The following is a 26,587-nucleotide window of genomic DNA, read 5'->3' as shown; positions in this document are numbered from 1 at the left end:
AGTTGGGACTGGCCCCACCTCTGCCTTACCTCCCTTAGTAGCCCCTAACGTGGCTGTTAAAAATGATAAAACAAAAACTACTTTTAAAACAGACAAAATAAATGTACCAATATATTGAAGCAATGAAGGGAAACAGTTTTGTATCATCTTGGTTAGTTTTACTTGGTTCCTTTGGTATTTACTTGAAAATACCATCATCTATATTTTACCTATTTTTAAGAGATTATACAAACACATCTTCAAAAACACATTTTAAAAGACTGAGAAATTTAAAAACTAAGCAGATAATGTACCTGAACGATGTCATAAGTAGCAGAGTAAAAGATCTGCTTGAGGTGCCTGAGGCCGATCCTTATATAGGTTACATAAAAAGCCGAGAAGGGTTTGCAATAATCTAACGAGCGACTGTATATCGACAGCATCACAGGTGTGATTTTAGAAATCTTGTAATTTACATGATATAGTTCTTACAAAAATATACAGGGAGTTCTTCTTATAATAGCAGCCAAGACTGGGGAATATGAGAAATCTCTCTTGGAGCACAAGGACGAGGGGCCCTTGAACTTGGCTGGGAACGGCCCCAGCACACCTGCTCTTGGAGCTCCCCAGCCTAGCTCATGTGCTCTGTGCACACAGCAGCCCGAAGCCTGACAACATCTCTTTCTGCTCTAGTGAGAAATGCACGTGCACACACGTGAAGTCCCCAGACACCTGGGGCTACTGGCGACCATCACACCATGCAGTTCCTCTGAGGGGGGTGGGGTGCGGGAGTAGCGGGGAGGCGGGGTGAATGGGGATAGGAAGCAGAAACACCGGGCCTCAGTCTCGCTTTACACTTCTGCCAGTTCAGTTTCCAAGGCAGGGTCTGCACACTGCTTTGAACCTTCCCTTTGACAGTTGTGACTTTAAAGCTCTGGACATTTGAGGCATGGCGCCCTCTTGCACCGTCCCTAGCAGTGGAATTCTTACCTCCAAGCACATCGTTTAACGTGTCTTTTCTCTCTTGCCTAATTAGGCCGCTCACATTTGCGTCTGTGAATCGCCAGAGGAGAGGAGGTGCGTCGGCTGCTTTTCATTTATACTGCTGCGAATACTAATGCACAGGGAGCGATCTCCAAGCAGGTCTGCTGGGTTTATAAACTTCATGATTGTAATTCTTGTTTCTACAGTGTTGAGATAGGCACACTGCTGTCTTAAAGCCTTTTTCATGTAACACATGCATAATGCAAGGTCAAGAAAACTATCCCTTAAAGGAAAACTATTTCCCTAAATTATGACTTGCATCTACAGTAATGAGAAGCTACTAAGATATATTTTTTAAAAAATCTCTAAGCTGATCTATTGCTTCGGATTTTGAGATTCTCCACCGCTGCTTTCTCATTCTGTATGCACGGCACAGATTCCTGCCAAGCCTATTACAGTGAACAAACAATGTCTTCTCTGTCAGAACAGACAATGAATAGTATCACCAAATTCTCCTCTAATGTACAGCCTCCATTTCCCCCACCCAGCCCCTTCAGAAAAGAACAACCAGGATGAGGACAGATGAGGAAAACATCACTCGCCCCTTGCCAATCTGAAAGTGCATTCTAGTGAGCTAAGGACTAAGTCATGTCAGCCATATATTAACTGCTAAACAGAGCAAGCTGACACGTTTATTTTCTTTTAAATTGGATCGTATATTTTTGCATTTCTGTGGGTTGTGAACATGGGTATCTTTATCAGGAAGGAAGGAGGCGTTTTATCAGATATCATTTCAGGGCTTAGCAAAAACGGCTTTTGGCTACAGACTAAGCAGCGACAGGGGAACTTTATAGAAATGACACAGCAATTTGTGTTAAAATATCGGCAGCCCATTCATGAACGCTAAAGCGGACTCTGAATTCAGCTGCTTCTGTTAAGCCTTTATTCCTGCTAAGCTCATGATCCAAAGAAAGCACCCGGAGTTACTCCTCTGAAACATACAGTATGACGCTTGACAGACTCCTCTTTGAGGGGTCTCTCTCCTTTTCTCTCTCTCTCTCTCATATTCATGTTCTCTCTCTCACACGGACGCCCTCTCTTCCCCCCAGAAGAGGCATTAAGGATATGATTTTCCAAAACAAGAACTTCATGAAGTATTGGTCACCAACCAACCACAGCCTTACTTAGTAGGTATTTTCATGAGAGGAGAACATGGATTTCTTTAAAATCTCCCACATCTGTAAGTCTTAGTTGGTGTACAATACTATGATTCTGTTTTCTTTCCCTTTGTGACATGAATATAGCCTATATTTTATTGTAACTTCTAAGAAGAACTGCACCACGCTTTCCCCATAGAAGACAAAAATGCTATTTTTATAATCAAACCACACTGGCTATTGTTTTCATGAATGCCGGAGAGAGATTAACACGAAGAAAAAAGTACCGCCTCCCCTTTCCTCCTTCGCTCCCACACATTTGTAGTAGGATTCCGCGAGCTCCCGGATCCTGACGGCATTCTCTGGGGAACACACCGAGGAGAGACTGCAGGAGAGCCCCGCTGTTCTGCTCTCTTCTCTCCCTCCCTCCCTGGCAGGACTCTAGCCTTGTGTTAGACTGAACGATCAAGCCCGTGGGCAGCACCACTGCAGTCTGCAAATTCTCATGAGGGGCCCCCTTATTGTACAACGGTAATATTTACCTTGGAGAAATGTTTGTCCAAATAAGTAATCAGGGTTCTGGCAGTGGACTCCCTTTGAAATGTGGTGGTGAGAGTCCTCTCTTCCTTCTTGGCCTGTAACCAAAGAGAAAGAAAATTAGGGGAGAAAAAGGCAGATGGATACAGACTGTGAAAGATACTTGACCAGTTCATTGTGAAAACATGAGCAAATTCAGGCCAAACACTGAGCTTTTTATTCCTTCCTGAGCAAAGCAAGCTGCAAAGTCGAGGAAAAACGACAAATCGTAGTAAATAAAGGAAAAACGATCTCCCACGTAACAGTCAAGGTCTGATCAAACACCCATTGATTTACTTGCTCTTTCCACATTTTTCCTAATATGAAAAATAAACCTATGTGTTATTGCAGTTAATATTAAAATCCAAGTATCTGTTACCTGAATTTGGGATAAAACGAGTGCTGTATTTGAAGAGTATTTATGCTTTTAAATAAAGTAAGCTGTGATTTAATTATGAGACTGTCTTAGTAAAAGGAGCATCTTCAGGGCACCTGGGTGGCTCAGTTGGTTCAATGTCTGACTCTTGATCTTGGCTCGGGTCATGATCTCAGGACGGTGAGATCTGAGATCAAGCCCTGCGTCAGGCTCCGCACTGGGTGTAGAGACTCCTCGAGATTCTCTCTCTCCCTCTCCCTCTGCAATCTGACCCCCCCACCCCCACCCTGTGTGTGCTCTCTCTCAAATAAATCTTAAAAAAAAAAAAAAAAAGAGCATCTTCAGTACAGCATGAACTGCGTGACCTAAATGACATGCAGATCTCCTGGTCCCACGTTGTTCCTTCACCCGCCCACTGTGTGAATGAGGAAGATGTGCAGAAACGGAAGGGATGATGGGGATGCCTTCCCTTCATTTCCCTCCTGATCCATCAGCACCCCTCCCTCCCATCCCATCCATGGTTTTGCTCTAGTTTTTGTGCCCAGGCTTTCCTCCATCCCCCTTTCCTCTCCACGTCTCTTCCCATCTCCTAACAAATATCTCCTGTACTGAACCTCTGTTTGACATAAGGCACCATAATAAGTGCAGTGTGGGAGGGAGTAGGGGAGAGGGATGGAATGAATGAATGAAGGCGCTTACACCCTAAGGGGAATATCCTAGCTGTTAACTAAGATTCAGAATTTCTCAATTACTTTAACAGACTGAGATACAATTCCTGATTTGAATATAAAAAACTGAGTACAACACGAGCCTTCTAGATTTGCATCTAGTGATGTTCTATTATTAGGACCACATATGATCATCTTAGACTGTATGTTGCCTTCTTCCACAGCAGAGTCAGCAGATTATTTACGCTACCTCGAGGTGCATCTACTGTCTCCCTGACAGTCACCAAGGGGGACACGGCCGCCTTTTGTTCGCCACCACATTCAGCTATTATTATTTTCTTTTCTTTAATAAGTCTAAAAAGACCAGAATAAGACACACAATCATGGGCTGTCTTCTTCTGACCCGACTCCAGGTCTTTCCACTGTCAATCACGCAAACTAAAAGGGCAGGGCGGCTTCCACTGGGTGAGGGCTTGAGAGACAAGAGCCTTTCCCAAACCACCTTTCGCTCTTTCATCAGATTTTAAAACAAACCTCCTCCTGAAACCCTGCCATGCAGACATATTTAGATGTGGATTCCAACTGTAAACATCTCCACTTCCCCATGTCATCATGCTCGGTCCCAGAGAACTTTCCTGAATTTGTTAGAAATAGAAGATTGGATTATCTAAATCAAACCGCTGCCGTCAAAAAAAAAAAGAATATTTTTCTTAAAATACCAAATCTTATTAATATGTATTAGAAATAATATGTTTGCATATGCTTTCCCTATTACTAGGTGGGAGTAAAGAGTCTAATTTGAAAATTGAGCACATAACTTGACTGTTATTCTAATAACATAAAAGTTGTACATAATTTTGCATTTTTGGAATATGCATTTCATGCCAAAAATATTTCAAAGAAACAAGGTAATCAGGACAGTGTGGTACTGGAATAGGATAGACATATAGATCAATGCACTAGAATGCACCATCCAAAAGTAAACCTGTATATCTATGGCCAATTAATTTTTGACAAGGGTGTCAAAGCTGTTCAATGGGGAAAAACAGTCTTTCAACAGAAAAAATCTAGGACAACTGGATAGCCACATGCCAAAGAATGAAGTTGCATCCTCAACTCAGACCATACAAAAACTGACTCAGAATGAATCAAACCCTCCATTTTAAAGCTAAAACAACAAAACCCTTAGAAGAAAGCATAGGAATAAATAAATCTTCATGAGCTCAGATTTGGCAGTGGAGTTTTATATATGACACCAAAGGCACAAGCAACAAAAGAAAAAAATAGATACACTGGACTTGATCAAAATTAAAGACATTCGTGCTTTAAAGGACACTATTAAGAAAGTGAAGACAACCCAAAGAATGGGAAAAATATGAGTAAAGCATATCTGATAGAGGACTTTTATCTAGAATATATACAGAACTTCTATAACTCAATAATGAAAAGACAACCCAATCAAAACTAGGCAAAAGATCTAAATAGACATTTCTCAAAATAAATACACAATGGCCAATGAGCACATGAAAAGATGCTCAGCATTATTAGTTATCAAGGAAATGCAAACCAAAACCACAATGAAATGAGATGCCACTTCATCCCCCATAGAATGGCCATAATCAAAAAGTCTACATGGTAAGAAGTGTTGGTAAGGATATGGAGAAATTAGAACCCTCCATATCCTGCCAAGGGAAATGTAAAATGGTACAGTCACTTTGAAAACAGCCTCGTTCTTCTTCCAAAAGTTAAACAGACGAGTTACCACTGGACCAAGTAATTCCACTCCTAGGTATGTACCAAGGGAAATGAAAACATACGTTCACACAAAAACTTGTGCATGGGTGTTCATAGTGGCATTATTTTAATAGTCCCAAAGTGGAACGGGACAAATATCCACCAACTGGGGAATAAACAAACAAAATGGGGTATATCCATATATATCCACATATGGATATATATATATCTATATACCCCATAAAAATATTATGTAGCCAATAAAATGGAATGAAGCACTGAGTCATGTTACAATATGGATGAACCTTGGAAATATGCTAGCCTTGTGAAAATATGAACCTTGAAAAAAGCTAGTCACACAAAAAGCCAAATACTTTATAATTCCATTTATGTGAAATGCCCAAAAAGGTCAATTAGATAGAAACAGAAAGTAGATTAGTGGTTGCGTAGGGCTGCAGGAGACGGGGATGATAGCTAAGGGGGGCAGAGCTAAGGGGACCGTGGGATGGTTGGACAACTCTGTGAATACACTAAACACCATTAAATTGTCCACTTTAAATGGGTGAATTGTATGGCATGTGAATTCTATCTCAATAAAGCTGCTACCAAAACTAAACTCCAAGAAATGTGAACATTATAATGTCTGCCATTTTCCAGATCAGTTTGAAAGAAATATGGCAAACCCAGCTGTGAGTCTGGCTGGAATCACTGGGGTCATCAGCATGAAGCAGGATCACCAGGTTCCATGGCCAGCTATCAGGTTCGGAGTGAGACAACCAGGCCATCATTCTGCATGGACCAAGTGCCTGTTTCAGATCCCCTTTCACGCTCGTGACCATCTCTAAGGGTAGACAGCAGTTAGTCACTGCAAACGATGACTGACCCAATCAAATAGAAATCCTATGCTTTCTACATTGCTTTCCTTTTCCACTAAATGGAATTGTAGGACTTGTGAAGTGAGGTGTCTACTCCAATATGGCCACCCCCCACTGCATATACTATGTCAGTGGAATGCCAAATTCACGGTGTGTCTTCCATACCTAGTTCACTGACAGAGTTTTCATTAGGACTGTTAGCAGGTCCTTAACACAGATGATGACATTCGTAAGAAGGCTCAAACAAGTGAACTCTGATAATTCATGATACATTTTGCCTGCTAACCTGAAGGCTTATTCTAGCTAAAGCCACTCAGAAAAACTGACATAGAGTTCAATTTCTGGGCCACTGGGACCCTGAGGGCTGGGTTATGCACCTGACAGATGGCCTGACCCAACCCCCAGCTGGCATTGCTGAGAAGAGGTGTAGGAAGAGGAGTGGTTTTTTCCTGTTTTTCTCTTTTGTTTTGTTTTTTAAGTTATGCCCTTAGAGTCCCTTCTAGGGAAATAGTGATGATAGTGACAGCATATCCTCCTGCTATCTGGGTAGATAAACACAGGGACTCGGTAGCACAGACTTGAGCAATCCAACTCCAAATTCACGTTTGACTTTGAAAACTATACTTGGAGTCAGGTTATCCGCTCACTGTGAGACCAGAATCAATGCTCACTTAAGGATTTTCAAATTTAAAAGAAACTTAAAGGTGATCTACACATCAACCCCACTTGATACTTGAACCCTCTCTACAGTGTCTGTGACCTCCAGGTTGTAAGTACAATAACGAAAGGACTTGGTTAAACATAACAGTTAAAAGTACTGAGCACAGAATGAATCACAGTGCCTAATATATAATAATCATTGAATATTTATTCACTGATTGAGTGAATTAATTTTAAAAAATCAGAGTAGATTTGAGGATATTGCTATAATTAAGCTGCTCTCCCTGGCAGTCCCTGAAGACAAGGAAAGGAGCAGGATCGCAGGTCACTCATGATCGGCGTGGGACCACAGCAACATATCACACATACAAACACCACCCAACCAAATACTATCTTTTATCCACGTTGCAATGGAAACAAACCAATAAACAAAACTTAGATTTGCTAATCAAGCCTATGCCAGAATCCCTTCCATAATGAAGGGCTCCCAGAAAGAATTTGTTTCTGTCTTTGGCAAATGCTGTTAGATTTGAGCTGGGGTAAGGAAGGTTCTTTTTCACCCAATGACTTAGTGGCCTCAACCTCGTTGGAGTCTTGGTTCTAACTTCTAGGGCCATACAGAACAAGTCCAGTAATTTCCCTACATGGCAACCTTTCAAATACTCAATGACACCTATTTAAAGAAGTTCCCCTTCTCCTGCCCTTGAGGTTCCCCTTCTTCATTCCAAAGAAAATAGTTCTGGGTACCAGCTACCCTAACTCAAAAAAGCACACAGGCTGGAAGAAGAAGAGAGCTAGAACTCTCAAGAGCAGAGCAGGCTGAGAGCCCATTCCAGCTGCAAAGCCCAACTTAGGGGAGTGGCTCAGTCACCAAGCACAACGTCCAGTGGACAAAGGTAACCTTGATCTGATTTAGGAAACAGTACTTATGAGGGTTTTGGTGATGGTGCTAGGAGAATTCTTGTGGACCAGGTATCACAGGGAGGCCAAGCTATCAACAGGGAGCAAGAACAGGCTGGTGAACTCGGGACAGTGGTCCCTTATTGTCCTGGGGTCTAATCACAGCTGCATAATTTGGCCACTGGGCAGTGATTCAGGGTAAGAGCCACAATTTCTTGAGAAAATCTCCTGGCAGGATCAAGACAGACCACGGTACCCAAAATAGATACTCAGTCCCAGACTAGAAGTAAGAGAAAGAGCTGAAACTTAGAAGGTCAATGAGTGAGTACCATGGGAATCTGGATGTCATTCCTGGGATAGGAGATCCTACACCTGGGTGGCAAGAAAGGCCACTTGGGATGCAGCATTGGTCATCCCAGTGGTCAGCACTGGGGCAATACCATTCTCAGCTTGGGAGATTACAACTCAACCAACAATTCAGCCAGTGCTGAGCAAGACCGTACTGTGGGCGAGGCATGGAAAGATCACAATTAGTGATGTGTTCCACTGCCTTGCGGACTAGGTTTAAACATCCTCAGTGATGTTTCCTGCTTCAGTGAGAGCAAGCTCAGCCTTGTGCGGGGGGGGGCAAGATGATGTATGCGAGAGGAACAAGTGGTGAAGAAGTGGGGGAGGAGGCATGCTGGGGGCCAATGCTTTTGTTTTTCGTTGTTTTCTTCCAAATGACGAAGCTCAAAGGCACTTCTCCGGAGGAAGTTGCACTTGGTCAGTGAGGAAGAGAACAGGACACTTACTTGTGTCCGTGCATATTCTACAGTCTTATTTAGAAAACCTGTCATCACAGAAGCTTTTTTCACCAGCTACATTAGACTGTCGTGATATATGAATCTTAGACGACTAAAACAAAATCTAACTTTCTTTCATATATGATGTTACTAAGCCAAATCTCTCCTACTGTCGTTTTGCAATTTAATTGGTGGTGGTGATGGTGAAGTGCTTACGCCATCCCCGTGCCATTTCTGCCTCTTAGATCTGGGTCATTGCATTAAATGTCAAGATGTTCTTGAATTCTCTCTCTCTCCTTTGTTATTACATTAGCCATCTCTCCCAGCTTTGGGCCATGCATTTGTACAGCTGTACCCAAGTGAAGCCTACTGTCAACTAGGACAGGATTGGGTTCAAATACCAGAAACTTTCTCTAGGAAAAGAGCAATTTATACATCAGTTCCCTCTGGATATACACACCAAACCAGTTATTAATCTAGCTAATTACACATACCTCCTATTTGTCCAAATGATAAATGTTAGCAATTTGATATACTTTGGGTATTAAAACCCACAAATATATGTATAAACTAATGCATGCTATTTCTTATTAATCCAACTGAATTCTATGATGGGTTTAGTAAATTGTAAATATAACGGAGATCAATCTCAAAGCACAGACATTGCCTTCCATTAAGAGTTTAAATTCAGTCCTTCACCACAATCATGCAAGAAAATATTACTGAATATGCTCAATGGTATAGAATTAAAAGGGTGGCTAAAGCCAACACATCTGAGTTATGATGTCCTGAACAATACTGGAACACCGTAATTTACAACGGATGCGTCTTCCTCCCTCATCCCAGGATTCTCGACTTCCTGGGCTGCACCTCTCCCCTAGCTAAGCTCCCTTGTGTTTTCTGGCCATTTTTTCTTGCCAGCTTTCCCAGCTGTGCCTCCTGTCTCTTCCACCCCTCAGCTGTTTTAGCTCACACTTCTAGCCTTTCCGGGATTCTCGGTGTGAACGGTTCTAGTTTTCATGCCATCTGATGTCTCCTGCCCCATTTCTCACACGCTCTAACAGCTGAAATCCTTGATGTAGGCGAAGCAACAGTCCATTAAGAAAAGAGTATTTTCAGGGAGTTAATTTTCTTGGCTGAGAACAGAAAAATGGAAGAGGCAGGGAAAAGAAAGTTCAGAGGTGACAAAGAGAGGCCACTATGAAGATAAGATGAAAGCCAAAAAAAAAAAAATCAAAAATTTTTAGGCATCAAAAAGATGTAAGTATGACACTGGGAAAATAATTCTTTCTGAAAATCCTCTTAAATGGTGTGGTTTAATAAAAATAATCCCCTTTCCAAGGAGAACATATTTTTCTTGAATTCTGGGGAGCTGATGATAAAAATCCTTTAGGCATGTATCCTCATACTATCTACAATATACAGGACCCAGATAAGCATAGATACAGTTATAATACACACACCGAGTTATTAACAAATCACATTTCATTAGCCAAAACCTTCTTTTTGTAAGAATGTTACCTGGAAAGAGGCCTAAAATGACAGTATTTCCTAAGCCTTATCTGTAAGCATGCACTTAGACTTGAATTCCTTGCAGTTTCAATATTAACAGAGAAAAAAATCAAAATGACTAAAGTGCTCAACAGGAAAGAGAATCCTTTCTTCCTGGCAAAAGACAGAATAGTTTACAATATGCAAATTCAAGGTACTTAAGTTGCATGCTTCTCAGACACCAAAACATAAAGCAAGGCAGCACAAACACAAACAATAAAAAGATGAACTTTGGGACTTAAATGTTACTTTAGTGAACAGAAAATACATAAATTGACTCCTCTACTTACGTGTTAATGAATTGGTAGTAAAATAAATATTTAAAAACATCCTCCTTTAGGCAATATAAATAGACAAGATAATAAACAGGGCAATTGGGGCACCTGGGTGGCTCAGTCCATTAAGTGTCCGATTCTTTGTTTCGGCTCAGGTCATGATCTCAGGCTCATGATCTTATGGTTGTGAGATGGAGCCCCATTTCAGGAGCAGGGACTCCCTGCTCAGTGGGGAGTCTGCTTGAGAGTCTCTCTCTCCCTCTCCCTCTTTCTCTTCCCCTCCTACCCCATGCTTGTGCGTGCGCTCTCTCTCTCTCTCAAAATAAAGAAATAAATCTTTAAATAAACAAACAGGGCAATTAAAGAGATATTCATTCCCTTACTCACCATTCAGTGTTATTTCCTTGCTAAAAACAGAAAATAAACACTACTTCAGTCCCTTCCACTCTATTTTATCTGGGAAGCTGTCTTTGGAATGGAATTTAAGCTGCCATTCAATCAAGCCTATAGCTTTGGCTTGTCTTTGTCTCTTGGTGGGTACCTAACTGGGCAGCCACTTGGCACACCTCTCTGTCTATCACAGAGCCTCAGATGAGCCTTTAGATATTTCCCAGTGAGGGGTAATTTCTGTTTTCTCTAGTCCTGGGATCACCAAGGGATAGTGGGGCTGGAGTGTCCCTGATCACGGAGCTTTCCTGGAAGTTGTCTGCATGGGTGTGTATGTATGGGGTGGGGGTAGAGGTACCTTCCCCAGGAAGCTGAGGAAGGTGTGGGGACAAATGCTAACTTGAAGTTTGCCCAAGTACGCTTTTGAGAAACCCCCAAATTCACAGACATCTAGTCACTGTTAGAAGTCCCAGCTGCAGACTGTGGAGGAAGCTCAGGATAGAAAGAGAACCCCTCTCCCCACCTTAACCCCTCCCACTTTAGGTTCCTCAGAAGTGGCTGCTTTTGTTTGTGCTACGAGGCAATGGCTCTGCTGGTGGGGTCAAAAAGGGGGATGCATTTAAACTCTGGTTGTTTTCCTGGCAGCTTTCCACATTATTAGAGATTGTTGTCTATAAGGTGTCTGAGTTTTGGAGGAATGTGTAGGGGTGTGTGTGTGTGTGTGTGTGTGTGCACGCAGGCACCCTGGAGGTGGGCAGGCTGGCATTTTGTATATGGATCTTATGTCCCAAGTAATTTCATAGTGCCCCCTTCTTTCTATATATGTATATACATGCATGTGTATTACAAACTATATATCCATCTCTATATATGTATATAAATGGAACATATATTTTATATATGTAGTTAGAATATACACACTCATACACATTTAACCTCTTCAACATGAGACTTTCAACACTGCCTGTGGATATCACATCCGTAACTGTGCCACGATATCACACTCTTGCAGCCATTCTCTTATGAATTAAGGCTAGTTTTATGAAATGCTATCGTACGTATGACATTTCAATCATTTCTCTGATGGAAAACAACTGCTAAATGACCAAAGTTGAACTTTAGAGAAATTCTGAGACACTCAGTGAAATGTAATGCTCAGTATCCCAAAGAAAGTAAAGGAGATTCATCTGAATGGAAATAACGCATGACCTGATAATGTGTTGTCAATGCTCGGTACATATTCACTCTATTATCATTTGTAAGACACGGTGTGTTCAGCAGAACTGAAGGTATCATCATGGACTCCCGCCTACTGAGCTGCATCTTCTCTGCAGGGTGGCTACATTTGGAATCCTGCACCTTGCATGTGTGAGGACATGGCTGTGTGCTACCTTTTTGAGCCTATTATGGGTTGAATTGTGTCTTCCCCAAAGTTCCTATGTCAAAATCCTGATGAATGTAACCTTACCTGGAAATGGGATGATCACAGACAGAATTAGTTGCAATGAAGTCAGAATGGAGAAGAGTGGGCTCCTGATTCTAATATGATTGGTGTCCTTATAAAAGGGAGGAAATTTGAAAACAGAGAAACACGTAGGGAAAATGCCCTGTGAAGACAGAATTTACGCAGCCACGGTCCAAGGACATATCAGCAGCCAAAGAGAGGTCTGGAATAGACCTTTTCTTGCACCTTCAGAAGGACACCACCTTGCCAACACCTCAATCTTATGCTTCTAGCCTCCAGAACTGTGAGATGATAAATTTCTGACATTTAATCCACCCTACAGAAAGCACCTTTATATATGGTGGTACTTTATTATGGCAACCCTAGGATACCAGTACAGAGCCAGTGGATGGAAAAAACGGTCAAGTTCTCTAACATTGGAGTCCTGACTTAAAGGCACAGAGATGAGGATAAACAAAGCAAGGGTCATTACTCTGCATTTCTCCTATTAAGAAAGAAGGTTTACACATCAATCAGCTGCTATCTTGGAGTTGTTTCTTAATTATATAAATTTAAGTGAACACTGAAATAGCAGGGAGGTTAACATAATTCATGATACAATCTCAAAGAGGGAATCTGTATTTTTAAACACTGTTTTCAGTAATCGATTAAGGGTAAAACTACCAAAACAACATGAAGTAGAATTAAAGAAAAAACTTTCAATAATCCTTTTTTTTGTTTGTTTGTTTTTTAACTGTGAGGGAAGTTTTGAAAGGACTCCTTAAGAATTTGGACTGATCAAAACTCCTAAGGAATTTTTCACTTTATTGGGACATATTATATTTAGATTGACATAACATATCATTTCATTTTTTCCCAACTCCTCTTGCTTAACTTATTCTCTTCTTGGTCACTGAAAAGTCACTCAAAATTCAGGCTTAAAAGTCTGCCCTGGTTCCCCTTCCAGCGTTCTGTTCGGCACTTGTGCCTATTTCAGAGCTGAACTAATACAATTTTAGAGCTAAAACCAAACCCACAATATGTCAGCTCAACTCATTTTAGCCATAAGGAAAGCAATGCCCAGCTGTGATCACACAGCTCTTTAGGGGCTGAGCCACGAACAGAACACAGGCCACTTTTCATCCTATACCTTTTGCTCTATGGTGGTGGCTTCATGTATGTGACCTGTGTATGTTTTCCCTGATCCGCTGATTTGGCTTCAGGGTTGGTGCCTTTTTTCTTTTTTTTTTTAATCTCATCCAAAGATTCTGCTACACTGCCCTATCCAGAACAGGCATACCAAAATGCCTGTTTAAATAGGTACTATTTATGATATAGCCAAGTTTCTGCAATAAGACACTAGAGGTCATAGTACTGACTGTCCTTGAGCATATTGTTAGGTTTTAAAGTCTCTTCACTTAATATCTAGGACTTATTTCCACAGGCCTGCTCATATAACTAATGGGCATTTATTTTCTTCATTGTTTTGATTTCCAGACTAATGGCATTTTATGTGGGCCACAGGATCTGGGCTCTGGTACTGCGGCCCTTTGCCTGTCAGGTCGAAGAAGGAACACAAGCCCATCTAACTGACCAAGTGAAAAGCGGAAAGGGAAGAAAAAAAATGAGAGAAAAAAACCCGGGCTTTAAAGATGTGAACTCCCTTGGACAAAGACACAATTTCTATTATAGTTTGTAAAAATCACCAGAAAACAAATGCTCCCAGAGGTTGTATCTTAGCATGTAACACAGAAAGAGCTAAGAGCAATTTCCATATCAATCTGCCCAAATGGAGGAACTGGTGTCATCTAAGCAGCCTAGAAAGAAACAAAACATCCTCTAAATCTAACTGTAAGAGCCAGAAGCAAGAAATACAGAAGCAGCTTCCCCACTGCAGAATTACTTTTTTTTTTTTTTTTTGGTCTCCATCAACAGGTGTTGCCATGGTAACTATCCTGTAGTTAAGAAACAGTAGAGGTAAGGAAATCTATACAAAACCACTATAGAGGAAAGAATAAGAAAGGTGTGCTGTAGCTAAACCTCAGACCTAATAGAACGAGCAACCAGAGACTTGCTCTGCCATTATCGGATCTTTATGTTTTGAAAGGGATGCTGTAGGGGAGACAGGGTCTCAGCCCAGGAGCGTGGTCCTTGGAGGAGCCAGGCAACTCTCAGTGGGGGGCTGTTGTGGACCTTAATTTACTGCAGGTGCCAATTTCCATTTTCACTCCCGTGTACATTGTAGCTTTCTAAAGACTTTGAGGGGAAGATTGCAGCTGAGTAGTGTCATGTCTGGAGATTCTAAAAAGTGAACATCTATTAGTGAATGATTTCCTTACTATACTTCTCCCTCTTGCAGGTAATCTGTATGGTGATAATTTCTTTGCTTTCTCCTCTCAGATGGAGAAGCTGGGTTTGCATGCTATAAATCAGTGAAACAGTTAACAGCTATTTCTTCATCTGGACAAATATCACCAAAATCTGTAGCCCTAGTACTAGGAATATCTCAGAGCCTGGCTAAAACAGAACCCATTTCTACGGTCCTTCTTTCACTGCTCACAGCTTATGATTGCAACCCATGTGTTTAGCATCATGAATGATGAAACAATTGTTTCTGGAATTAAATTCTACATTCTTATTTTGTAAGCTATTGTTGGTTAGCCCCTGCAAAAGGGCACAATCTATCCCCTTTTCCTTACCAAGCACTTTGTTGTTGCCCAAAGGACTATTCCACTCAATAAGTGACATGAATTAATATACTTTGCTAACTTCTGTGATTCTTCAAAGTTAGGACAGCTGACAACACAAGTTTTTGAAGGATAATGTCTGGAAGGTTTAGCCTGAGAGACAAATCAGTATAGTATCTGGAATGTCAGACACAAGAGTGTTGTACAGAAAAGATAGCTGAGATGTTAGTGGATATGCTCTGAGACCTAACTACTTCTCTTGCCCATTTCTGAGACTCAGTGCTCCTTTATTTGTGATTTTATTTGTTTGTGAGAGAGAGACAGAAAGAACACAAGCAGGGGGAGTGGCAGGCAGAGAGAGAAGCAGGCTCCCCGCTGAGCAGGGAGCCTGCTGCGGAACTCGATCCCAGGACCCTGGGATCACGACCTGAGTCATAGGCAGACACTTATCCAACTGAGCCACCCAGGCGTCCCTCAGTGTTCCTTTCCGCAAAGAGATGGAAGCATTTCCTCTTTCAAAGGGCTGTTATGAGGCTTCCATGAAATAATGCAGATGAAAGTGTTTTATTCATAAACGGTGAATAACAGATGTTGGAAATTCTATTGTCACTTGTTTTTCAAGATTTCTGCTGTGTTAATATTCCCTAATCACATTTTTGATGCTAAGTAGGCCACAAAATTTCCACATCATGTTTTTGGCAGAAGATTTCTTTCCTTATCATCATCTGGAGGTGCTTATCTGACTTGGATGTCACTGTCTTCTGTTAGTTCCTTTTCTTTTCACTTTGTTTTCAGCCTGACAGATTTGTATCACGGATGTGGGTGGGTGTGTGGGGCGCGTGTGCATGCAAGAGAGGAAGGGGTAAAGGAAGGAAGAGAGAAAGTAAGGAAAAGTGAGGGGAACGAATGAGTTAAAGGGGAAAGTTTCCATCCCATTCCGCAGATATGCACCCATCCCTGACAGTGTTTGTTATTTATCTGCAATCTGTAGACGGCTAGCACCAAGTTACTGGTGGCTTTTTTTTTTTTTTTAAAGATTTTATTTATTTATTTGACAGAGAGACAGCCAGCGAGAGAGGGAACACAAGCAGGGGGAGTGGGAGAGGAAGAAGCAGACTCCCAGCGGAGGAGCCTGATGTGGGGCTCGATCCCATAACGCCGGGATCACGCCCTGAGCCGAAGGCAGACACTTAACCGCTGTGCCACCCAGGCGCCCCTACTGGTGGCTTTATACTCCTCTTTTCAGGAGAAGCGACTCTGGGGATGACACTAATTTCTGTAACCAACTCTCAGTTCCTGGTGCTCTGCTTTCCACACTCATGGTGAAGAGCTTTGCCAACTGTCGTTGAAAACGCAGAAATCCTACTTCTCAAACTGTAACCCCCATATCTGTTTTACAGTAAGATACATGCCTTCATTTATCTTTTCTTTCTTTTCTCTTTCTCTCTCTCTCTCTGTCTGTGCTGCAATCTTCCCCTCAAAGTCTTCAGAAAGCTACAATGTACACAGGAGTAGAAATGTAAATTGGCACCTGCAGAGGTGGGGGGGAAGGCAGAGGGAGAGAGAGAATCTTAAGCCGGTTCCATGCCCAGTGCAGAGCCTGATGCGGGGCTTGATGTCATGACCCTGAGATCATGACCTGAGCCAAAATCAAGAGTCCGATGCTTACTGACTGAACCACACAGGGGCCCCTACATAATTTTTTTGTTTGTTCGTTTTATTTATTTTTTTAAAGAGCTCTCTCTTCAAAATGTTGCCCTTTTGTTTCTGAGGGGTTTTGAATTTATCCTTCCCATTTCATCCCTGCCATTCTATTCCTCACTTTCCCCTTTCCCTTCCATCCTGCTGTTCAGAACATCACCTACTGGCCAGATCTCATAGGTTCTACACCCCTGAATGTTTGTTACAGTAAATTTTCAGTTTTGTTATAATACATGCTTACTGAAAATGTTTGCAGAATACACAAAGACCTATTATGCAACATGAAAGTTCCTTTTCACCTCATTGCCCCAATCCCATTTCCTTCCCTAAAGGTAAGCACACTTAGAGTTGAGTAAAACACTTAAAAAGATGTGGGAAGATATAAAGATCTGAAGGGTTTTTCCTTCTTTGTTACATATTTGGTATTAGTAAGCATCCCTACACCAGGAATTGTTCATTCTACTCATTTGCTGGATGCTAGAGTACGTTCCATGTTAGCCATACAGAGTTATCTGATTCCTTTTAATAACTACAGAGCATTCAAAGGTATGGAGATAGTATATTTGGGCCAATGGATATTTATATGTTTTTGGTATTCCTCCATTAGGAACAATGTTATATGATTGCTCTTGCATAAATACCTCTGGTTGTGAGTGAGGATATTGATAGCAGATTCCCAGACACAGAACTGATGGGTGAAAGGGCATATGCACTGGGCGCCGGGGTAGCACAGTCGTTAAGCGTCTGCCTTCGGCTCAGGGCGTGATCCCAGCATTCCGGGATCAAGTCCCGATCGGGCTCCTCCACTGGGAGCCTGCTTCTTCCCCTCCCACTCCCCTGCTGTGTTCTCTCTCTCGCTGGCTGTCTGTCACATAAATAAAATCTTAAAAAAAAAAAAAAAAAGGAAGGGCATATGCACTTTTCATTTCATTCTCCCTCTCCTCACTGACCTAAAGCCAACGTCATATTAACATATTGTCTACGAGGCTATCAAAGAGAATGCACTTCTCTGTTCTGTTGGGTTTCACCACCAATCAGATTAATTTCTCTTAATACCTTCTGGGATTCTTGAGTATTTTTGCCTGCTGATGGTATGTCTGGTCTGGCTTTCCAGTGCTGCTGGGGATTTGTGGTTCTCTCTCTTTTTTTTAATTTGATGAGTGAAGAATAAAGTAACACCTTATTTACTTGGTCCGGCATACAAGATCCATAAGACTTCTTGCCTGGACCAGGCCAACAGGTTTCTAGCTTTTCTTGACTCCTCTGTATTCACCCTCCACAGCTGACCAAGTGACTTACTAAAATGCAAATATAATCACTCAACTCCTTTGCTTAAATTCCTTCAGTCACATCCTAATGCTTGGTGGGTGTTACAGGCTGCATTTTCTCTCCTAAAAATATATATGTTGATGTCCTAACCTCCAATACCTCAGAACGTGACCTCATTTGGAAATAGGGCCTTTATAGAGGTAATCAAGTTAAAAGGAGGTCATGAAGATGGGCCCTATTCCAATATGACCAGTGTCCTTATAAAAAGAGGAAATTTGGACACAGAGACAGACATGCACGGGGGCGGGGGTGGGGAACACGTCATGAAGCAGCACAGGAAACACACCCTGTGAAGACAGAGGCAGAGAGTGGAGTCATGCTGACCCAAGCCAAAGAATGTCTGGGGTGGCCAGAACAAGAACAGGCAAGGAAAGATCTTTCCCCTCCAGGTTTCAGAGGCAGTGTGAACCTGCCAACACCCTGATTTGGAATTCCAGCCTCCAGAAATGTGAGATAGTAAATTTGTGTGGTTCTAAGCCCCCCAAATTGTAGCATTTTGTTACAGCAGCTCCAGGAAACTAATACTGCAGGTCAAGTCCGACCTCTTTGGCTCACACCCAGCATCTCTCATGCAGTGGCCACTGCCCTCAGGATCTTCCTCCCCAGCTTTCCTGGGAACAACACCCTGCTGCCCTATGTGCTCACGTCCCAAGGCTCTAGGATGTTTCCTAGCTCCTTGCTTCTGAACACGCTGGTCCTTCCACCCACACACCCTTCCCCATGCTCGCACGCATTGCAAACGTGCTTTCGCTGACCTCCCAGAGCCACCTCCTTCAGGAGCCGCTTCAGACAACCCGTTTTCCCACCAGGCTCTCTAGGCATAAATGACTGTCCCCCGAGTACCCTCTATGCTGTATTTGGAGAATTTTGATGTTATTTTGTACCTACTTATTTATACCCCTCCATCCCTCTCTTCTATGCTGTTCTACGCTATGAGCTCTTTGAGGGTAGACTGATTACCTTCGCAAAGTCCCTACATAGAGAATGTCCAAAATGGGATTTTCCTGGGTAAACAGTGCACATTGACATGAACTCTAAGCAATGTGTCCTAGACTTTATCCTATTAAACATGTCTTGTGTAAAGAAGTGGAGTAGAGTAGGTCAGGGCTGACTGCAAATGGTTGATGCCCGCAACTGATAACGGCTGAGGAGTCCTTTTCCACACAATGAATATGAAACTGCTTTCTGGCTTGTTATGATTTTTGATGAGATTCATTCTTCTAATCAGTCACACTTAGAAACTTTAGCTGACTGCTTCCTTCATTAGAGTGTTCATTAGACACAGAAAGATCAATGGTTGCCTAGGGCTGGGGGGAGTGTGGAAGATGGGGAAACTGTATGCCAGCTAAGGAATGAGGGGTTTCCTTTCAGAGTTATAAGAGTGCTCTAAAGTTGATTACGATGATGGTTGCAAAACTCTGAATATACTGAAAGCCACTGAACCGTATAGTTTAGATGAGTGAATTGTAGGACACGTGAATTTTTACTCAATAAAGCTGTTTAAAAAAAACAAAAAAGCATGATACACTTAATTCAATCCAGTTCACAAGAATCGCCATTAAAACAAGACAACTCGATAGTTATCAAACATCCGCTTAGATAAAATAAAATAAATCCTTTGCACTAATGAAAAAGAAAACAAACAAAAACCACATCCTGTAATGTCTGCAGCATCCTAAAGAAAACATGAGAGCTACCGGGACATTTCGCATCAGGCCCATGTACTCTGTACTCGGACCATCCTATGGCCGAGATGTAGCAACTTAATTAGGCCTCAGAGCTTTTCCTTTGCCTTAAAGCATCCAATTCTCTCTTCTTTCTCTCTGTGCCGTATTAGAGATATATTTAGTTCAATAAATACAAGAGCAAGGAGGGAACTAAGATAAAATGATAAACAATAGCCAAGAAGGGAATTACTAAAATCTACCAAGTTTTAGAGAGTGGAAGGAAAATCAGTTATATGGTGAATCCAATTACCTCCGGGCTAAGTCAAGACAGTAGTATTTGTCACGGTGTCAGGCAAAAGACACAGTGTCTTCACCACTTGCCAAGCCGTTCAATAAGTTTTCTGAATAAACAAGGCAAAGAAGGACAAAAAGCAGACATCCTGGGGCTTATTGATACTGTTTGTATTTACCACCTATAATGTAAATGCCTGTCACATTTCCCCAGGGAAATTTCAAACCCCTTGAAGACAAAGAAGGTAGTTAATGGGTGCTCTCTGCTCCCACCATTCCACATCCAGAGCATTCAGCAAAGAATTGGCAATTGCTTACAGGGTACAGGATACAGTCATCTCAGAATCTCATTGTAGTGAAGAGATCTTTTTTTTTTTTTCCTTTTAAAAAATAACACTGTTTTGGAGCAAACATGATTTACCACATGGAACAGCAAATTCTATGTAATACATGATTCCATAATTGATTGTTACCATTCTTTGAAGCCCCATGTCTAAGGACTTTATTTTGGAGAAATGTACACTATAAAAAAGCCTTCGAAATCAATAGGCTGTTGGCTCACGAACGTATGTGAACATGACTCAATGAGCGGGACTCTACTGGGTCCACCCAGGTGGATACTTACCAAGTTCAGCTTTGAAAACTTACTCAGAACTCTATCTCTTTTAGAGGTAGCTTCTCACGTAACCACAAAGATCTTAATCATGGAAAGAGAGGGAATAATTTCACCCTGCAACATGTTGTTATATAGGTCATACAATCCAAAAATGAGACTCTTAGCGACTGAAATCTGATCATTAGTCACCAAGTTCAATACGTATTTGGAAAGCATATAGTTACATGTAATTAGCTAAGATAAGTTACGGAGAGAACCAGGCAAATATATGAAAGAACATTCTCAGAGTTCAATGTGCTAGGATACAATCAAGAAAAAAAATCTCTCACACACATTCACAGAGAAATACTCAAGTGCGCCACTTCTGAAGGCTCCTTAGGTAAGGAGGGAGCTCCTCCGCTCCTAGGTAGGGACTTCCCAGCCCTCTGTCACCGCCTTTCCAAACAAACTCACCTTCCCCTGCCTGTGCCATGTCAGAGTGTTCCACCCCCTGCCTCCTGACCGCTGAGCTCCAAGTCCTGAAGGTCCTTCCATGTTAGGCGTATGTACACTTTTCCTTCTGTCCTTTGATTCTGCTCGGTTCCTTTGGCATCAAGTATTACCTGTCCTCTGTTGGGAGTGAATCCTTTCTCTACACAGTTCAAGCAGATAACACTGCTGGGTCTTTCCCGGAGCTTTCTACCTCTCCGTTTACTCCATGAGGCGGATGGGGAGTGACTTCTCTGATGGGTGATTGGACGAAGCACGAAGGAAGTACCCCAGGCTCAGCAACTCCCTTCTTCCTCTAGGGAGTGGGGCTGCCCTCTGGGTAGATGTGTTTTCTTCTGATCTCCATGCCATAGTGTGAGCAGCTCCTCTGGGCCCACAGAGAGGCCTGTCCCGCCAGTGTGGCCTCTACTTACTTCTGGGGTTCGGGATCAACAAATAAACCCTGCACTCCAACCTGACCTTTACTAGTAATAAAGGTGATATGTCAATCTTACCTGCCAATTATCTTATCCTTTCTCTTAATTTTTTTTTTTCAGGACTTGGGAGGGTCTGAGAGGTGTCACTGTTGTGGTTTTTATCAAAGGCTCCGGCATCATTCATATATGTAAGTATACATTCATGTATCTAAGTATACATACTGATTAGATAGCTTAAAAAATTGATGTGAGATTGTGCCCCATATCCCTGCCTGGACAAAATTTTGGGCCGTGTCTCATAAGTCTTTGCTATCCAGGTCTTCATCACAATGCCCAATGGACAGTAAAAATATGCTCAGATGGGCTCAATCATGAATATATCATGCAATTAACGATACAGAGAAGATTAAAAACAAAACTTAGGACTACAATACGTGTGAGTCCAGCTAATGCTTATGACTTTATTAATGCATTTTTGATATCACTTAGCAGTGTTAAGCATAAAGTTAATATAGGCAGGGTGAGTATAAAATTAATATATGCTAAACACTGTGATCCTGCAGAGTAAATTTAACTGCACACTGAGCAAGAAGAGAGAATAACAGATAAGGCGTATACTGATTTTCTTCATCAAAACCCGTAAGATCTCATTTCAACAAAACCCTGTCATTGAATTTACAGCACATCTAAGAGTGAATTTTATATTATATACAAATGTAATTTCCAAAGCAGTAATGGCAATCCATCATAAGCCAAATTCTCATTTACCTACACCTTACATCTTCATGTGATACATTACATTATCCCACTCTTACATAAAAAGCCTCACATTTACACAAAAAGCTACTCATGTGCCATATTTTTGGGGAAATAATGATTTGGTTGTCTAAGTGTATGTTTTTGAGTATCCCTCCATGAAAAAACAAAAGTAAATTAAATACATAAGTGATTACAATTATGTCAAAATAAACACAGTATTTCAATAAAACTTTAGAGGTCAATTAATGTGATAAATTACTAATTTCTCTTCAATTTTATTTTTGGCACCCAATCTGTTTTTTAACTGAAATATGCCTTTATGGAATGCTAATTGGATGCTAGAACTAACAAACATATGGTACTAATAAGCAGTCTTGAAACACAGTAATAATGCTGGTAATGACTACTTATAGAAAGCCCTCTCCAGTTTTCAAAGACATGTCACACATTTTTCCTTTGACTCTCACAGTATCTCCTTAAAACAACAGAGTAAATACCATCATACCTGCTTTACAAATGGGGAAACTGAGACTCAGAGAGGTTCAGTGATATTCCTAAGGACTGGCAGGGCTGGTACTCCATTTCAGATTGCTGACTCCCATTTGGAGATTCAAAAGTTATTAAGCACCTACTGTGTAATAAACCCCACATTGATGCTGGGGTAGAGATGGTCCCTGGTCTCTCTCCCAGTCATCCTAATTGACATAGGACTAGTCATCAACATGCATGTGGCAAGTTCAATGTACTATTTTAATTTTATATACGGATAAAAACAAAAATAAGTTGGTAAATATTTTTCCTATAAGAGCAAAGCTAGGGAAGAATGCTTTAAAATTAATACAGCTTAATCATTTACTTTCAAAATTAAAAACACGTTTCATTGTTACTCCTCAATGCTCAAATTCAAATGATAGTGTTTCGATTAAAATTGAGACTCCAAATTAAAAATATCCTTCGGCATTTTTAAATGAAGCATTTAATTTTCTTTCAAGTGAATGAGAATTTAATCACATAAATAGTCTACCGCATTCATGTACCAAAACGTCAAAATGTATCTAATGACACAAACTTAGATTTACACAGTCACGGGCACAGTGATGAGAATGTTGCTGGAGAAGACCCTTTCTGAAGCCCAGGTCTGGGGTTTTACACATCTAAAATCACAGACAGGCACCAGCATCACTCTGTAGCTCTCCAGCCACGATTTTAATGGGAGGTTGCCTCTTCGTAAGTGCAGCTGTCATAAAATGTCACAATATGAGACAGAAGACCCATGGTTCGTCCTGAAAGGAAAAGGAATAGCACCTCTGTTGCTTTTTATCTATCTTTGCCCATAAATTAATCAATGAGTCGTAAACACATTAGGATTTCAGGCACGTTTCCTTCCAGGTAGCAATAAAGACAAGCAATCATGATGTGGAGACACCCAATGAAACAATGAAAGAAAAAAGTAGGTGGACTGAGTCAATCAGCCAGGGAGGTGACCCCACAATCATAGCCTCACTCTTGCTGATAAGCTGGCAGAACACAGCAGAGCATGTGCTCGTTACAAATGAAACACACCCCCTGCCCCCCGCACCTCCAGGGGTTATCAATCTTCTGGAACTGAACAAGTAGAGAGGTACGCCAAAGTGTGTTTTATTGGTCCCTCCATTTCCATCATCTTCTTCCTCTAGAGGATTGTAACTCTATATTTGCCTTATACCTTTCTTGTCTTGAAACAAAGTCCATCTATGTTTTTTAAAAAAAAAAGTCTTAATAAATGCAGCAGTATATCTTAGGTAGTGTATATTTCCCTGTCCATCTGTAAGTTGTCTCTGATATAGTCTAAATGCCGGGGTAGATCACTGTGATGGCAATGTTATCACAAGCCCAAGTTAAATATCCTGCATGGCGCCCGAGGGCATGGCTCTCTTCTGTAAAATGAACACTGCCGCACGAGAGTCCCTGTTAGATGTGATAAGAGGAAAGGAAAAATGAGAACACACAGAAGTCCTAATTTATATACATCACTCACTTGTCAGCTGCCCTTTAAAGACTTATGTAAGCTTTTTAAACCACGAGGTCCCAAATTGTCACATAAATTACTACAGAACAACATCTATTTATGTATTTCTCCCTTTGTGTTGGATTAATTAAAAATCTAAACCTTCTGTTCAACCTTCCCACGTTCTTTGGCTTATTGTACCTATACCAGATTTGGGCAACCTGGAAAAAGAGGACTAATTCACAAAATAATTTCATTCCAAGAGTTTCTCTTCAAACCTCTCATTAGGAACACGGAATGCACGTTCTCATTAGAATGAGTAAATGAAGGCTATTACACGCTTAAGACAGCTCATAATTTTTATAAAGTTAAGCAACTTTGTGGAAAATAAAGAAACCAGTGAACATTAAAACCCTACTTATTGTATTCTGAAGTTTCGTTTGGTCTCTAATGTTACAGAAATATTTACAAAGTTGCCATCAGCGAAGAAATACCAAAATGACCATTTTCAGTTATTATATCAGGTATGCATTTCCATGTTTCAAAACAGCCTGCATATGCCATTTTATTTATTTTATTTTTTAAAAGACTTTATTTGTTCATTTAATGGAGGGGGGGGAGGACAAGCAGGGGGAGTGGCAGGCAGAGGGAGCAGGGAGCCTGATGTGGGGCTCAATCCCAGGACCTTGAGATCATGACCTGAGCTGAAGGCAGACGCATAACCGACTGAGCCACCCAGGTGCCCCAGCATATGCCATTTAAAAAAACTATAAAATATTATCTATTTTTATATCCTTAGTCATGTCCTCATTGTTGAGGCAAGTAGTTCCCATGTCTTCATTTTAAAAAAAAAGTGCTGTTACGAATATCTGCATGGCTTTTGCACATTTTTCTCAATGACATGAAGTCATGATCTCATATGATAAAAAATACAGCACGGGAGAAGACCCATTTCTTTATAAGACTGAGATTACTCGTCCTTCCCTCAGCTAACTAGAGCACCTGTGAGTGACAAGGCCAAGAGCAGAAAACCGAACAGAGATGTTATATAATTAACAAGTATAATGCCTCAAATATGGTTGTGCTTGTTCTTACCGTTCTTGTCATTATAACATCGACAACTACAATTTCCTGAGCTTCTACCGCCTGCCAGGGGCTCTGCAAAAATCATTCTTATCCTTTGCAACTTTCATGAAGTAGGGATTCATATTCCCGTTTTAAGTATTTAGAAGAGTTAAGGGGCTCATCTGAGGTAACACGATCTCCATCAACGCCACACTTGTAGCAGAAGCCTCTATCTCTTCGTTCTGCCCCAAACTGCCTAGTTCTCAGAAAAAGATCACTGGAAGGGACTACTGACCTGCTCAAACCTACTCGCTAAAGACTGGAAGTGATTTTTATGTGAGACCATGAAGGGAGACTCTGTGAGCCGCCCTGCAGCTTCGGGGGGAGGTCCCGGGCACCGCCGTCACCACTGCCGTCACCACCACCACCGCCACCGGCAGAAGGAAGAGGGAAAGTCTCAGAGCCAGCAGCCACCTCGCTGCGCCAGACCGCCTGACCCACGGGGCACGGAGACAATATTGCAGCTTAATGTCCTCAGCCACATACTTTGTTTCTCTAAGCATTTCGGCTATTTTGAAGTCTGCTGGTGGGTGGTATTTTTCTCTAAATCAGAATGTAAAATCATCCTTAATTTGACAGTAATTGAGCTCCATCACTTCTTTTCACATCTGATCAAAATATAGCTTTGAGAGTCTATAGATAATTAAAATTTCAGGAAGTGTTTGGAGAAGCCTATTAATGTATTACATAATCATTAACCAGAGAAAAATATTAATCTTTAAGATCACCGTTGAGCATGGGGAACTATTATTCTTGGGATTATTTTGTGTGAACAAGCCCAAATCTTAATGTTACACAAAGGCTAATGTCTTTGCTCAGAGGATTAGAATTAATTTATGACCTCTGCTTTGGACTTAAATGTTGTAAACATCGCTGTTGTTCTTGAAAATGAAGACTGCTCCTGCATAATTTTTCAGATAGAGGAACTGAAATTAAAGTACTATAATATTTGCTGGATAAAACAAATGCCAAGATCAAAACTGCTAAAACCCTAAGTGGCTATTTATCATCCCCACTAATCCTTTGGCACTTCAAAGTTTATTTAGTTTTATTATGCTCTTCATCAGTTATTATGGCATAATTTTAAATTCATAAAAGAGAATGCAGAGTTAATATCACAACCTTTAAAATAATATTCAGGTAATACTGATGAGGATAGAAATGCATTT

At 41.2% G+C, this 26,587-nt stretch overlaps 1 protein-coding gene across 1 annotated transcript in view; it reads right to left on the bottom strand.

Moving 5' to 3' along the window:
* PAG1 (phosphoprotein membrane anchor with glycosphingolipid microdomains 1) overlaps positions 1–26,587 on the bottom strand; it is a 136,106-nt gene that overhangs the window by 54,421 nt on the left and 55,098 nt on the right. Inside the window, exon 3 of the mRNA XM_045806066.2 lies at positions 2,663–2,755. The gene's annotated coding sequence lies outside the window, so the exon portion shown is untranslated. The remainder of the gene's footprint in view (positions 1–2,662; positions 2,756–26,587) is intronic.

The sequence above is a fragment of the Ursus americanus genome, chromosome 9 (assembly GCF_024610735.1).
Source record: "Ursus americanus isolate L20-20 chromosome 9, mUrsAme1.1.p, whole genome shotgun sequence".
NCBI lineage: Eukaryota > Metazoa > Chordata > Mammalia > Carnivora > Ursidae > Ursus > Ursus americanus.
This window is presented reverse-complemented; position numbering and strand designations above follow the sequence as displayed.